The sequence below is a fragment of the Rhinolophus sinicus genome, linkage group LG03, assembly GCF_036562045.2.
Source record: "Rhinolophus sinicus isolate RSC01 linkage group LG03, ASM3656204v1, whole genome shotgun sequence".
Classification (NCBI taxonomy): domain Eukaryota; kingdom Metazoa; phylum Chordata; class Mammalia; order Chiroptera; family Rhinolophidae; genus Rhinolophus; species Rhinolophus sinicus.
This window is the reverse complement of record NC_133753.1, coordinates 75,394,643-75,411,144: the sequence shown is the minus strand read 5'-3', so window position 1 is coordinate 75,411,144 and position 16,502 is coordinate 75,394,643. Positions and strand designations below refer to the sequence as shown.

General features: G+C 35.9%; 1 long non-coding RNA gene across 7 annotated transcripts in view; it reads right to left on the bottom strand.

The window, feature by feature from the left end:
- Positions 1-16,502, bottom strand: part of LOC109455360 (uncharacterized) — a 624,916-nt gene that overhangs the window by 173,539 nt on the left and 434,875 nt on the right. For 6 of the 7 annotated variants that reach the window (XR_012494816.1, XR_012494819.1, XR_012494815.1 and 3 more), the window contains 2 exons: positions 10,573-10,615; positions 3,198-3,252 (listed from right to left, as the gene is read on the bottom strand). This is a non-coding gene — a long non-coding RNA (uncharacterized LOC109455360). Of the gene's footprint in view, positions 1-1,690; positions 1,965-3,197; positions 3,253-10,572; positions 10,616-16,502 lie in introns of those variants that run through there. The other variant, XR_012494818.1, reaches the window with a different exon arrangement.

Sequence of the window (16,502 nt, the reverse complement as noted above, 5' to 3'; positions counted from 1 at the left end):
TTATGGAGGAAAACAGCTGTTTTGTGATCACGGTCTGGACATTTGCCATATTGGCACACTGAGTTAAAACCCCAACTTGCCTCTCAGCACTGCAGTTCAGTCTCTAGGCTATTAGATAATGAATGAAGGAGAGAATCCTTGGACTTTCTCTTTTAATTCATTGACTTTGATTCTCCTCGCTATCTTATAGTATGTTTTGTTATTTACCAATAGCCAAATGTATAGCAATAAAAATATCCCTTGAAATTTCATGTTTCCAAATCAAGATATTGAAAGATAACTATAGATATTATAATTGAACCCCCTTGACTGCAGTTCATGGTGACATGCAACTTGACTGGATAATGATGACACTTTCTTCCTAAACCATGTACACAGCTCAGCAGTTGGTATCAGCAGTTGGTTTGCATGCAATCTGAAGTCAATAAATGACCCTCAATATTTGTTATCATATATTTGTAATGTACCCCAAAACAGATCACTGCAGGAGAAACATCATGGAAAATTCCCTTACCTCTACAAATGTAAAACCTCATAAAATGAAACTGCATTTAAAATTTTTAATCTTAAGGGGTTTTAACATCAAGTACACAAGACACTTGAGGATGCTATATAATTATTCTCCAGAATAACATAAGCACATATCCTAAAACAATTCACATGGAGTGGTCCATTTGAAATTCAAATAATACTCTCATATTCTCTTAATAATGGTAGGGACATTTAAAAAGGAAAAGAACATAATGAGACACATTGGGAAGAATAAAGAAATCACTTCCTTTCACAGAGATGCATCAATTTCCAGATTTCTTTGGATACAGTTACTATGCTGTTATGAGATTTCACTAATATAACCATTACACCATGGAACAATCCACTAATAACTCACTAAGGATCATTAAACCTCATTTAAGGCAGTTAGCAGTATATCAAAGGGACAAAAATGTTAATTCCATCTCCAAATGTACTCACAGGGCATGGGGATTCTCAAATCTGTCATCCAGATGAGGAAGACATGTATGTGTATATGCATGTTGATCACTGAGCATAATTAATGGCCATTCCATTTAAAGAGCATAATTTACATTCTGTTCTTGTTTCTTTAGTACTTGAAGCCTGAGTTTGTTTGTTGGAAGATAATATTACCAAGTCTTTATCAATAAATTGTGATGCATTTAAGAACATCTAAAAATTTTAAGAGCGTTAAATATATCCCCAAACTCTAGGATTACTTTCAGAGGTGGACAAAGAAACACTCCACATATTTCTTGCAAATTATGAATCATCATTTCCCCACAGTAAATTGAAGGAGAGTCATAGTACTGAATATTAGTAACGAAAGGGAGGGGAAAGGATCTTCTCGAGTTTCCAGGAGGTAAGAGTCATGCAGAAAAGATTGGAGCAGACCACAACTGACTTGGAACCACAGCGGGTTCCATAGATGCCATAGAGTTGTAGGGACACAAATATTTCCTTGTGTATGTGTACAACAGCGAATTCCTGGTATACATTCTAAATCCTACTTCCAGTACTTGGAAAAGAGGATGTATCAATGAAGAAATGGGCATAAATCTGGGATAATTCTACTAATTTTTGAAGAAAGCACATGATGAGACACAGTTCAGTAGTTATTAATTTTTAAATAATTTCCAGAAAATTTATTGATATTTATTTTGTGATGGAAGACTTTTCCTTTCCTCAAAAGTCTGCTGCATATAAATGTAATAATAGTAGAAGGACAGTCATGTCATGAGGAATATTTATAAAATTTCATACTCATTAATGAAACACTTTACCACAAAATAACTATTTTGTGCCATGGCAATGTCAGCAGGAATAAGTCCACTGATTATGTAAGGTGGAAATTTTGTCATTTTTGTCATTTATTTAATATATTTTGTTCTCCCAAATTGTCTGTTTTCCTTCAAAAGGTCTTTATGCCATGTACCTGAAAACACATCATCCTAAAAAAAAAATAAAAAGACCTGAAAATACATTCACGACTAACAAAATATCTACTGCTGAAGCAAAAAAGAAAAAAAATACTTACAGTTCTTTAGCTGCCAACATGAGCCAATGTTTGGGAAAAGAAATGTGTTTGCTTTATACACTCCTATTCACAACCAAATTATCCCAAAGTGCTTTACAAAGTAATTAGTTGGAGACGAGTATGAGAGTATGTAGGCAAACATAGGAGCCATTAAGACACTCAGCAATAGCTCACACACTGCTTTGGACATTAGAACCTTTTTTACTGAGAGTGGAGATGTTAGTTCAATTATAGAGTAATTTAATAGAATAATTGGAATTCCTCTGGGTCTGGTAAGTTTTACAGATCATCAAAAATGATAAGCTACCTCTATATATTTTTAATTTCTAAAAATGTCCAAGTGTGAATTAAAACATATATTTTCCCCTCAGGTAATTTATTTACAAGAAATGACTGCCATGAGGTTGAATTATAACAGAAAAACAGTTATGTAAATTCTTTCCAAGAGATATTTTATAGATTTGGATAAGAGGTATTGTTTCACAAATTATTTTCTCTACCTTCGCCATTTGACAAACGTTTTAGTTGTTTTCCCCTGAGCTTCGTTTATGCAAGGATTTAACCAGAAAGCCTTTTCTCTCTCCTCAAGTATTTAATCCCTACCTTTCCCATAAGTAGCAGTTTAGATCTAACCTCTTTCATGAAAAATTCCCCAACTGAAGCACTCACTTTACTGATTTTATAGCACATGTATCTTGTATTTCTCATTTGGGCTTGGCTCGTTATTTTTGATGATCATTTATCTTTTCAGGATATGACGTACAAGGAGAGTAATAATGTCTATCATTTCATTTATTCCCAATATTTTGAGTAGAGAAGTGACATAATCAGATATACGGTTTCCAAAGCTCATACACATAGCGGTTTGGAGGATGGATTGGCAGGAGCTTCTCTAAGAAAGCATGGAGCAGTTAACAAGCAGCCACGCTTCTGGCTTTTGCTCTTTCGCCAGCCTGAGGTTTCTTCCTCAGCCAGGCAGGTTCCAAGTTCCACAGATCAATGGGCCCTCTTTAGACACCATTTCACACATAAAGAACTACTGATAGGCAGATATGGTGACATAACTGCTGGCTTGATCTTTTCACCATTTTGAGTGTTACAGGCAGCTGGCTAGGATTAGCTCAGCAGCTGTCTGACCATTTCTTACCGTCCTCTGCTCCTCATGTCACGGTATGGACTGCCCCCAGCTGGTTCCTCTTCCTCTACAGGAGCAAAGAAAGTATTCAACAGATGAAATAATAAAAAGGAAAATCAATTGGAGAATAAAAAGGGGATTGAATTTTTGCCTAATAGACATCATAAAATGTTAAAATTCTTTGCTCTAAGACCTGTCTGTTTCTTAGACGGTTGTTGAATGTGCACAGAGGCCCAAGTTTGAGTGTTTACTCAATAAAGGTCATCATAAAGTCGATGGTTTCTGTGAAGCAGAATTAAGCACTGTCAGTTTGGATTTTTCTGTCACTTTCTTATCTTGGTCAGGTGCTCACCTTGGAAGTCTCTTTGGCCATGAGATGTTTCTTAGTAACAGGTGCAGTCCATTATCAGCGAAACTAGATAAGTGCTACTGCATAGTCTGTAGTGCAGAAGCTAGTTTTGTGTCTGTGGTGACAGCCTACATATACTTCTTTAGCCTATCTGACTCATTAAGAAACCCTGTAACAGGCCAGAAGACACTCTATCACATTTCAAGGCTAAAGCCAGTTGCCTGGGATGAACTGTTACATCCCAGTCACCCAGGGAATATGGAAGCTATGTGATACTCTAAGTGTCTGTTTGGGCTCTCTTATTTACCAGTGGCAGAAAAACAACCCAAAGAAGTTTATTAAAGAAGGCCTTTTTAGCTCACATACAAAACAGTCCTGGTTCAAGCTTGCCTCTATCCTGAGGGTCAAATAATGTCACTAGGACCTAATCTCTCTTAAACACTTAGCTCTGAGTTCTTTGTATTGGCTCCATTTTTGATAGGAATTCCTTCATTATGCCAAAATGGATGCAATGGTTTCAGCTTAATATCCTCTGAATTCAAGTTCTACAGTCCCAGTCGCTATCTGATTACAATGTGTCAGGCGCCCCTTCCTGAAACAATTACTCTGGCCAACAGAATACATTGCCTAATTCCAGAAACTGGAAAGGAGTCAACAACCATCGAATCAGGAAAGGCTGAAAGTAGGAGAAGGGTAGTTCACTGAGGTAAGTCTGGGTGCTTTTTGAATTCAAAGGGGTGCTATATAATAAATGGGCAAACTTTAAATGACTATTACACTATAAATAGGAAAACTTCTTTCTTGTTTTGTTAGGATTTTAGTGCAGCACCAATAACATTCTTTGTGACATAATTTTAATCTATTTCCCTAGGTGGACTTTGGATGAAAATTTACATAAATATTTACATAGAAAACATTTTCCTTGCAGACATATCTACGAATTCAGATATTTATAAAATAAGTATATATTCTTATGACTCATTATGATCCATTAATGTTATTTTGTCAGCTACCTAAGTTCTGGAAGCTTCTGTGTGATCAATACCCACTAGGATGGCCAGCAAAGTCTCTCTCAATTGAGTTATAATTTTATGATATTAGGAAACTCTTCCATCAAAATATTCCCCCCCAACTTTATGATTCATTTATTTATGAATTGAAATTATTTATTGAGCACTGATTTTGTGTCTGACACTACATTAGTTGCTAGGGATATAAGAAACTGCAAAGACTGACACTCATGAAGTTTAAGCAGAGTGGTAGTATGGCCAGATTTGTGTTTTGAGGATATCATTTTCACTGAAGCATATGAAGGGAGACTAGTTAGGTGGCTATTGTAAAAGTTCACGTGAGAGATGAATCTCAGCTTAACTTAAGCAGAAACAAATGAGATGGAGTAAAGTCATAAGAAGAGAAAGGAAATTTAGGTATGAATTATGGACAATTGGCCCATTGTTAAGAATTAAGGTTGAGATACAATGAAACATTAATGTTGCTTTCTATATACCTGACATAAACTACTGAATGGATGAGAGCTTCCAGTCAAGATGGCAGAGTAGGTAAATGCTGTGCTCACCTCCTCCCATGACCACCTCAAATTTACAGCTAAACTGCAGAACAACCATTAGTGAGAATCACCTGAAGTCTAGCTGAACAAATGTCCTGTAACTAAGGATATACAGAAGAAGCCACCTTGAGGCTGGCAGAAAGGGCAGAGACATGGAAAGAGCTGCTCCCACAGCCATGTGTGGCAGATAAAAATTAGGAGGGCTATCTCGATTGCAGAGGTGTCCTCTGAGGAACTCCAAACCCCACACCAGTCTCCCCAGCCCAGGGTTCCAGTGCCAGGAAGAGAAGTTTCCATAACTTTTGGCTATGAAAACCAGTGGAAGTTGTGGCTGTGTAAGATGGAGGGCTACTGGAGTCCTAGGTGTTCCTCTTAAAGGGCCTATGCATGACTTGCTCACTGACGGACTCTCTCACTCTGAGCTCTAGCACTGGGGTGAGAGTTCGAAAGGTACGTATAGGAAGGAACTGAATTGTCTGACTTCAGAGCAAGGATTGGAGGAGCAGATTTCTTCCGGACACAAGTGCTGTTCCTTAGTTGAGCCCTCCCCCAACCCAGCCAGCACACACAGGAGGGCGCCATATCTGAGTCTCCATTAACCTGGTTAACGCTGTTTGTCCCATCCTTATGATTCATGACCCTACCCCAACCAACTTGTAGGCCCACCCAAGCTGCTTCCAGTAGTTTTTTTCCATATGAACAGCCTGTGTTGGATCATGCTGCAAACTTTCCTAAAATCTCTCAAAGGTTCACAAAACCCAACAAGCAGCATCTGACCTCAGTGTGCTCTGTACTTCTTGCTAAGCATCCCCAAGCCTTGCACTAGCAGCAGCCAGGCTCAGTTCGCAATTTAGCCTCTTGCAGGCACTTCCAAGCCCAGCACAACTGATAACCATTTGGCGATAACTTTCTAGCTCATTACAAGTGGCCCTGGGCAAGGCACAGGCAGCAGCTGACCTGGGAATGCACCAGAACCCCTCCCAAGAGGCTCCAAAACAAACACACCCAGTGCCAGTGGTTGGCTTCAGATCACATGACAGCACCACCCAACTACCTCCACAAATGACACATCCAAAGGGCAGACTTGATAGGCCCCAGAATGTCAGCCCCGTACAACAACTCCTCCACTGTAGTCATGGCTGATCCTCAACCATTGATCCCCAGAGTCAATTCCTCCCATTGACTTGCCAAGAGCAATCAAGGCTCAACTACAATAGGAAGGCACACGTAATCCACATAAGGGAAATACCTGGAGTACCCAGCTCAGGTGCCCAGAGAGATTGTGCCACTGGGTCTCACAGGACAACTACTACATAAGGCCATTCTACCAAGACCAGGAGATATGGCAACTCTATCTAACACATAGAAACAGACACAGGAGGCAGCCAAAATGAGGAGACAAAGAAACATGTCTCAAATGAAGAACAGCACAAAGCTCCAGGAAAAAAACAACAACAAAAAAAAAACACAAACAAAACTGAACAAAATGGAGATAAGCAATCTACCGGATGCAGAGGTCAAAACACTTATTATAAGGATGCTCAGTGACCTCAGTGAGAACTTCAACAAAGAGATAGGAAACCTAAAAATGGAGACAGAAAACATTAAAAAGAACTGGTCAAAAATGAAGAATACAATAACTGAAGTGAAGAATACACTGGAGGCAATCAACAGTTGATTGAATCAAGGACTTGGATGATAAGGTAACATAAAACACTCAATCAGAACGCAAAAAGGAAAAACAAAACAGATACAAGAATATGAGGACAGTTTAAGGGGACAACATCAAGCATACCAACATTTGTATCATGGGGTACCAGCAGGAGAAGTGAGAAAGAGAAGAATTTAAGATCTATTTAAACAAATGATGACAGAAAATGTTCCTAACCTGGTGAAAGAAGCAGACATACAAGCCCAGGAAGTGCAGAGTCCCACACAAGATGAACCCAAAGAGGCCCACATCAAGACACATCATAGTTAAAATGCCAAAGGTTACAGAAAAAGAGAGAATCTTATTTTTTTAAAGATTATTATTATTTTTAAAATTGTTATTGAGGAATATTTTTCCAGTATGTTTTTCCAGGACCCATCAGTTCCAAGTCAAGTCGTTGTTTTTAATCTAGCTGTGGAGGACACAGCTCAGTGGCCCATGTGGAAATCAAACTGGTGACCTTGGTGTTAGGAGCACTGTGCTCTAACCACTGAGCCAACCAGCCACCCCCAAAGAGAGAATCTTAAAAGCAGCAAGAGAAAGGCGGTCAGTTACTTACAACGGAGCTTCTATAAGGCTGTCAGTTGATTTGTCTATAGAAACTCTGCAGGCCAGAAAGGATTGTCATGAAATATTCACTGATGAAAAGCGAGGACCTGCAACCAAGATTACTCTATCCAGCAAAGCTGTCATTTAGAATCGAAGGACAGGTAAATATCTTCCCAGACAAGAACAAGCTTAAGGAGTTCATCACTATCAAACCAGTGTTACAAGAAATGTTAAAGGGAGTTCTTCAAGAAAAAGAAAATAAAAAGAACATAAATATGAATAAGAAAATGGCAATAACAACATATCTATTAATAATCACTTTAAATGTAAGTGGGTCCAATGCTCTAATAAAAAGACAATGGGTAGCTGACTGGAGAAAAAAATAAAATCTTTACATATGCTGCCTATAAGAGACTCACTTCAGATCAAAAGACACACGTATAGTGAAAATAAAGAAATGGAACAATATATTTCATGAAACTGGAACTAATGAAAAAAAAAAAAAAAAAGCTGGAGTAGCAACACAGATTAAGACAAAATAGACTTCAAAACAAAGGCTATAATAGGAGATAAAGAAGGGCCAACCAATTCCAGTTCTGGGTTTTTATCTAAAGGAATCCAAAACACTAATTCATCTGTATGTTCATTGTAGCATTATTTCTAATAGCCAAGATATGGAAGCAACCTAAGTGTCCACCAATAGATGAATGCATAAAGAAGAGGTCCATATATACAATAGAACATTATTCAGCCACAAAAAAGAATAAAATCTTGCCATCTGCAACAACATGGATGGACGTAGAGGGGATTATAACTGAGTGAAATAAGTGATTTCACTTATATGTGGACTCTAAAAAAACAAGACTAAAAAACGAAACAGAAACAATCTTGGATACAGAGAACATTTTGATAGTTATTAGATGGACAGGAGGTGAAAATATAGATGAAGAGGAGGAAGAGATTAAGAGTTACAAATTTGTAGTTACAAAATAGTCAATGGGGATGTAAATTATAGCATAGGGAATATTGTAATAACTATATATGGTGTCAGAAGGGTACCAGATTTATTGGTGTGATCACCTCATAAGTTATATAAATGTCTAATCACTATGTTGTACACATGAAACTAATATAATGTTGTATGTCAAGTATAATTGATAAACAATAAATTATTTTTAAAAAAAACTGAATGGATGACTCCCATTCTCTCTAATAAGAAACACTGAAAGAGGACCAGGTTTGAAAGATGCTGAATATATATATTTTTCTACCTCTCCTATGACCCTAATAGTATATCTTGCATTGACTTCGTTCTGGTTCTCTATTATCCCCAATCATGATATGATTGTTCTATTCAGTGAGAAATCAAGTCTTAAGAGTTCCATCTTTACCCTAGAGCCATCGTCAGTACGTTGTCAGTTAATGTCATCAAAAATGATGTTGGTCAAGGACCTGCTGTACTTATTAATTGTGCTCAACCCATTTTTGTGGACTCACTAAATAAATGAATAAGCAAATAAACAGCCATCTATTCCAGTGCCTATAAATATACTATCACAGTATATTCCTTTCTATTTACCATTATCTTCTGTAGAAATCCTATTTAAAAGTTAAAATTCTGAAACTTTTTAATAATAACTACCCTCAAGTATGAGCAGACTCATAAATATCAGCAATAATTTATCCCCCTTTCAGAGGAAATTTTTGGTTTATTCCCACTTTTATTGAGATATAATTGACATATATCACTGTATAAATGTAAGGTGTACAGCATAATGGTTGGATTTACACACACTGTGAAATGATTACTGCAGTAAGTTTAGTTAGCATCCATTGTCTCATATAAATAATGAGTTTTTAATAAAAAATGAGGGGACAAGGAAATTATATTGATAAATATAATGAACAGAGAGGCAACTGCGTGCATCTTTTCTCTTGCATAAAGGTAGGGAAGGCTAGGCCAGAAAGGCCAGTTTCAGTACTTAATGTCCCTTCCCATCCCTGTCCCCAGCATAAGGAGTTACATTAAATGAGAAATACTGAACAATAAGGCTAAAAAAGCAGGCATGAGAAAGATAAATAAGGACCTATATTCTCCATGTTAAGGTATTTAGATTTTATCTGGAAAATGGTCATTTGGAAACCTTAGTTGTCTTTACAGCTGAACTCCCAAAATACGTATTTTCTAAGCATTCATTTGACTAAAGAAGTGCCTTATAATTGTCCATCTATTATAACATTAGTTTGCAAATTATCTCTTCTTCTGCTATTTAACTTTTCAAACATTTGTCATATTTGAAACTTATCTAAACTTTTGAGTTCCAAAACTACCTTGATTTTTTCTGTAGTCTGATCTCATCCCTTACAGTGTCTTGATCACAGTAGGCATTTGTTTGGTTGTGAGGCTTCCCAATAGTTAATATGTTAATTTATCAGGTGGTTCCTATTCTTTCAATGGTAATTGTTTAGCCTTTAGAATGTGCATAAAGAACATACTGTTTCTGACAGTGTTGCTCCCACCATTTGTATTTTACTCTAATGTTCTTCCTGGGTTGGAGTTATTTCCAATCAAAAATAATTTCAACTCAATAATAAATCTCCCATACATCTTCAGAGGGAATGGCTCCTCAAGCACACCCTCAGGGTTATTTTTTAATCTTCTGATCTTGTAATCACTAGAGCTCAAATAGTTCCCAAGTTACTCTATAACCTTTAGACAAGCATTGATTTATTTTCTGAGTTTCATCTTGCCAGACCTCTCATTTTAAAAATTGCTTCAAAAATGAGGTCTACATTACTTTAACATTGGCTCTTTCCTTGATACGTGTCCTGTTGTTAACTGAATACATGTCAGAAACATCAGAGACATATACAGGGCACTTTCTATGCTAATGATTAAATGGACCATGATATGTTTTTCCTCTCAAAATTACCTTGGGTAAAATAGCACTCTAGTCTTGGGCTAAAGGAATTACAACATTTTCTAATGGAATTTCCAAATGGTCCAGTGTTTCTCAGTCCTGGTTCATGCATAACAATATGCATGGTGCACCTTATCCCCAGAGATTCTGAATGTAATTGGCCTTGAGTGCTAGGCTTGAGAAGCATGCTGCACTAGTCAATAAAAGAAATAGTTTTCGTTGTTGTTTTTTTCAAAAACGAGAATCTAAAGACCTAGGTTCAAGTCCTTTACAACTCTGCCAGCAATTACCTTGGGCAAGTCATTTCATCTTTCCAAGTCTCGGAATTTTTACCTGTAAAATAAAAAGTTTAGATGAGATGATTTAATCCTTTACCAGGACAACAACTTTTATCTATGAAATTCCAGACACACTAAGTTCCAGGTCAGATATATTCGCTATGAACCAGTCACTGACTCAGGTTCATGGATTTTTAAGAAGTTGCTACCATAACCAGTAGTGCATTTTCATTTACAATTAGATTATTACTAAAATAAATGCTTAATTCAACAAAAAATTTATTAACTCCTATTCCAAACACACTTTCTTTCACCTTTCTGCTTATAGTTAATTGCTTAATTAAGTAATTAAATTGTTATATTCCTCTGAAGAATTTTTGTAGATGGAGGTCAGGGTTAGTTTCTTACATTTTAATCACCCTATAGTCTCACCATATTTGGGTAGAATGAAGCAGATCACAACAAGCTTTAATTTAGTTGCAGAAATGAATAGTAAGGCAAAAACCATGGCCCAGGAGATAGGAGGTTAGGCATGTGGGTCAATAATGTTTAGGGCAATATGAGCAACTACATGAGCATGTCTGGTATTAGTCCAAGAGAAGCTGCAAGTCTTATTATTCAAATCTTGAAAGTCAGGTCACTGGTACCTTAATGGTCCATCACAGAAGATGATATCCTGCCCAAGACCTGATTGCCCAGATCTGGTAGGCCTTCTGCATACATATTACCTACCGTGTCTCTTTATATGCATTCATAAAAGGAATAGAATCATTCACATCCCCATCCCACTTTTCAAGAACTTTACCATCACTTTATCTTAGAGCTCATCTTGATAGTCTTCCCAGAAATCACTCTACTCTCTCTCATGTTTTAACATCATCCAAAATAAGCAATGTTTTACCTTTCTCTTTCATTTGCCCTTCTCTGTATTTCTCCAAGTGGATAATGTGGACCTCTGAGGTATATTGCATAAAACCTTCCAAATGTCCTAATTTATAAATTATGAAGAGGGTTGTATATATGTACAGATATTTGGACACTTGGTTTGCATTGGTTGCCTATTATGAGCCTCAGTAACCCTTCTCCACCTCTTCTTGCTTTATTATTTAACTCTTTGGATTCAAGTTAGGATCTGAGTGTAATTTGGAGTACAAGAAAATTAGCAATTTGGGGCGATTCTATATTGCATTCATTCTGCAGAGCAGACTGAATATATTTTTAGGCACTGCATGTTTATAACCTAATTTTCCCTCATTACTTTACAGAGGTGACCTTGTTCTAATACCTTCGGCACTTGATGTTATAAAAGTGAAATTCTTTTCAAACCTGCTCTGTTAATGTGTTCCTGCTCAGAAACAAATGCAAGATAACATTAACATTCCTGCCACAAAATACCTGCTAATTTGCTTGCAGTGAAGATAGAAAGCTTTTCATTACATATCACAAACTTCATTTATGTAGAATGAGTCACCAGGCTTGCTGAAAAGCCAATGAGCATCTAATCTCTAATGCTGCCTTCAGCTCTAACATCAATCCTCCTAGTTCAACTCATCTTTTATCAGCTATTCAGTCTTCTTTTTTTTTTTTTTTAAATTTCTATCCTGTTACAAAATTGTGTTGTTCATCTGTCAAAACAGCTTTGATTTATGTTTTTTTTAATATTATAGCTTCAGAGAAGAAAACACACACACACACACACACACACACACACACAGAGGAATATGCTAGAATATGCTATTTTCTTATTAAGGTCAGAATGAAATCTATGCAACAGAAAATGAACAACTTGGTTTCAAACAAATGATGACATTATCAAGTTCATAAAAGATGCATTCCTGATTTTAAATTCTGCTTGATATAAGTCCCTCCATGTTAAGTTCTTCTTGAAAATGATTTGCAGAAACCTGTACAGATTTATGTACCATTTCCTCGCAGAAGTAAAAAATAAAAAGAATGAAGCTTGCAATGTCTTGTTTTTTTTTTTTAACATATTAAGACGATGGCATTTCAATTATGGTTATTCTATTAAACTCATATCCTTACAGCATGCAATTATTGATGGGGTCCTCTGTTAGTCTCTCAGAACATTCCGGAAGGTTAACCCTGGAGAGCTACTTTGTGTCAATTTTTTATTATTTCCTTAGAAGGGAAAAAATGTATTTTTATGTATACATCATACTTAACTATAGATTGTCATTAAACATTTAATGGATATTATTACTTATTAGATATAATGTTCCTCAAGAGTTTTAGGGACTTAGAAAACCTCACTAAGAATGAAGTGTTTTGCTCTGGCAGAATTAGGTAGCAAGTTAAATTGAATTTAATAATCTTGAAGGTGAAAAGTCAATAAAAATAAGGCAAAGAACATGTGTAAAAGATTGGAGATATCCTATCACTTTGTCTTGTTGGCAATTATGCAAAATTAAGAGGGTTATTCTTCTTTTCTTTCCTTTCATTTCTTTAAAGACAAAGGCATTTTATCCTTCTCAACAGGCTAACACACAGGCATTTCCTTGCTGTAAGCAGCAGAGACTGGGGTCATTATACCCAATTTGTTATACACTAGGCCCTAATAGCTTCCTGATGAAAAACACAAGGTTAAATGGAGCTCTAGAGATTCTTCTTCCTAGAATGAAGGCTAGTCTTATTTGTCTTCAGAAAAAGAACACACCTCTCCATAGTGTGACTTTTCTGTGTGATTAAAATGGAAATGAAGACAAAATAAAACAGATAGTCACTAGTTGGTTCCACCAAGTGACATTTAAGTCACCAACACCAATGATCTTGCAACTCTAATCCAGACATTCTCCAGAAGGTTCACACCTCAAATTATGCCTTCTTTAGTTCAGAATTCATGGCTGTGTAAACACAAAGATTATATGCAAATAATATCCTTAATATAAAGGGATCCTGCTTCTTAAATGTCAGCTTGAGTAAGAGTATTGAAACTATCCTCTCCTCAGTTTTTCCAAATCTGTGTTCTCTTGTAACACCCCATTACCTCAACATTAAATTATTTATTTCTTCAACATCACCAAATGATTAGCTAGAACAGAATAAAATTTCTGAATCCTCAATGTTCTTGATTACTCATTTATTTACCTCAGATATTTTTATGCCTAAAATAATACATCAGTCCACTAGATGCAGACAAAAATAGGATTTAGTCTGAAACAATCTACAAACAATTTTTGTGTTGAGGATTTTGCTATCCCTTTCTTTGTCAAACACCTTTCCTTCTTTCCAGGAAATTTTTAACCCTAGAAAATTTACATTAAAATTTCCATAATAATGGTATGCAACTCATTGCTACATATTTTTCAATGTATTTATAAACATGCCTTCTATGATCCCTGTAACAACACTATGAAGAAGATTAGATATGTAATCGACTAGCACATTGTCAGTAGTGGAGTAAATTGGAAGAATTTTAGTTGGTAATTCAGAGGATCTGAGTTCTGTACCTTCAACAATTTAAAACTTATAAATTGTTCATTTTTGGAATTTTCCATTTAATATTTTCAGATCATGGTTGAGCGCTGGTAACTGAAATCATGGGAAGCAAAACCACAGCTAAGGGGGGACTGTTGTACATAACTGTATGGTAGAATTTTCAAGAAACCCATAAAAGTAAACTCAATGCATGTTCTTAAGTACAGAGTCCAGTTGGAAAGACAATACAGAATAGCAGTGAGTAAATGTCATAAAGTGGTAGAAATGTGAACATAATTTGAAAAGTATAAACTATACATAGAACTATTAGTTCTATGAATCCACTCAAGGATTCATAGAGTACTTGATGATGAGAGATAAGAGTATTTGACAAAGAGAGAATAATGAGGATGGGAATGTGAAGTGTGAAGAGGTACAAAGATTACAAGCTCCAAAGGCTAGTGTAAAAAAAAAGGGGAAGTAAAATGCAGTCAATGAAGTAAAATGCAGTTAATGAGAAGATTCCTATTCCCACTTCCCACTGCAACTAGGAAATGTCAATGTTTATCTTTTTGGACTGTCACGATATATTTCCTTTGCATAAAGATGTAAAGCTTTTTTCAAATAATTTGACAACTGTTATAGCTATCAACAGGGAACCAGTAAACAGATTTAAGCTTGGATATTCCATGAGTACTTTGAAGGAATGTAACAAATAGAACAGAGAGATCAACTACCATAGCCCAAGTTTAAAGTTAATGGAGGAAGAAGTTTCAAAGACAAACCTGATAGATTTAAAAAAGAAAAGAGAAAAACTGATAGGACTTGATCATAATTAGATAAAGAGAGGGAGATATGACCCTAAGATACCTGGCTTGAAGGACAAGGTGAGTAGTGCTGCCATTATTCACTAGGTAGCATCACTGGCTTGAATAGATTAACTAACTTAATCCACGTAACAACGCTACCACGTGGCTTAATTCCAGGTATCATAATTCCATCTTGATCAGTGAAAAAGCTGAAGGTGAAAGAAGCAAACTAACTTGCTCAAGGTCACTTGGTTAGCTATTGGTAGGGGCAGCATTCAAATTTAGGCAGTGTGGCTCTGGATTCATGTTCTCAGCCACTATGCAGTAGAGGATGGAGTACTTTTAGAGAAAGAGGCAACTTTCATTTTGAACACTTTCATTTTGAACACATGAGATCAGAGGCAAACGAAAGAGAGTAGCTCTGTGGTACACTTTGCTATTATTATACAGAGATCTCAGAACATCGCTGTGTGTAGAGCAAGGTTGACCCTGACAAATGACATATCTAGATACTGCTGTATTATTGTTTGAGTCAATAGGACATCTTGACTTTTGCGGAATGTGCTGAGAACTGTAACATTATCTCATTATCACTAAACTATAGCAATTCATAAAGGAATTAGAGAGAGAATTACTTCCCTAGGGACAGTCATGCCATATGGCTGTTATCAAAATAAAGTTTCAAACCACATCAACTCTAAGCAGTGTTGTTGAAATCTCTTTGTATCACACTAAGTATAATTCCTAAGGGGTCAACTGAACACTAAATAAACCCCTGTAACAATGAATTATCTGATTATACATTATTTAGCCTTTATAAATTAAAAAAAATACTTTAACAATTGTATTTCATTTTTTAAAATATAGGTGGATTACTCCTTAAGATTTAGTTACTGAACTAGAACTGATAATAAGTAAAATAACATATTCGTTTCAATTTAGGTATGACATTTCTGACATATAATTAGAAACCTGCAAACTCATATGTAGTGGAGAGAAGCTTCATTACCAACAGGTAGTTGACAAAATGCTTTGCCACATGCATATTACCTGTTAAATTTAGGTTAAGAATGAAAAAAAATATTTTTCCTGGGGTGCTTAAAACTAAAAAAACCCAAACTTCTAAGACTCCCTTACCCTAGTTTCACTTTATATTTTTTTATGATTTGGAGAAATCTTCCTTCATAGAAGCCTTTAGAACTCTTGCAAAACTTTTTTTTTCCCCTATTCCTTTGCTGTTTGGAATTCCACTTCTGACTTATAACTATGTGAAAGCTTTAAGATAACCACTACAACAAAACAAAAGTGTGGGATCAAATTGAATCTGACCTTCTGGCAGGCAGAATGAAACAAAATCTATCCTTTAAATCCCTCCAGTATTTGGTGAATCTTCTAATTCTAAAGAGCTGACTCTTATTGATTCTTTTTGTGTTATAAAAGAAATATCATATCTGAAGGACTTTTTTACAAAAGTTTTGATATTCTCAGTTACTTTGTTGAGAAGAATTCTAATGCTGAATAAAGAATCAATAATAAGTACCAAAAAGAAGTACCCTGACCATTTGGAGAAAAGCATGAAGAGGAATCTTTCATTTTCTTTGAGTTTCACTTTGAAGCAACTTGCGGCTTTCTGAAATACACTACATTTGGCTTTATAATCGGAGTATACGTTATAAACAGATTGAGGGAAATCTCAAA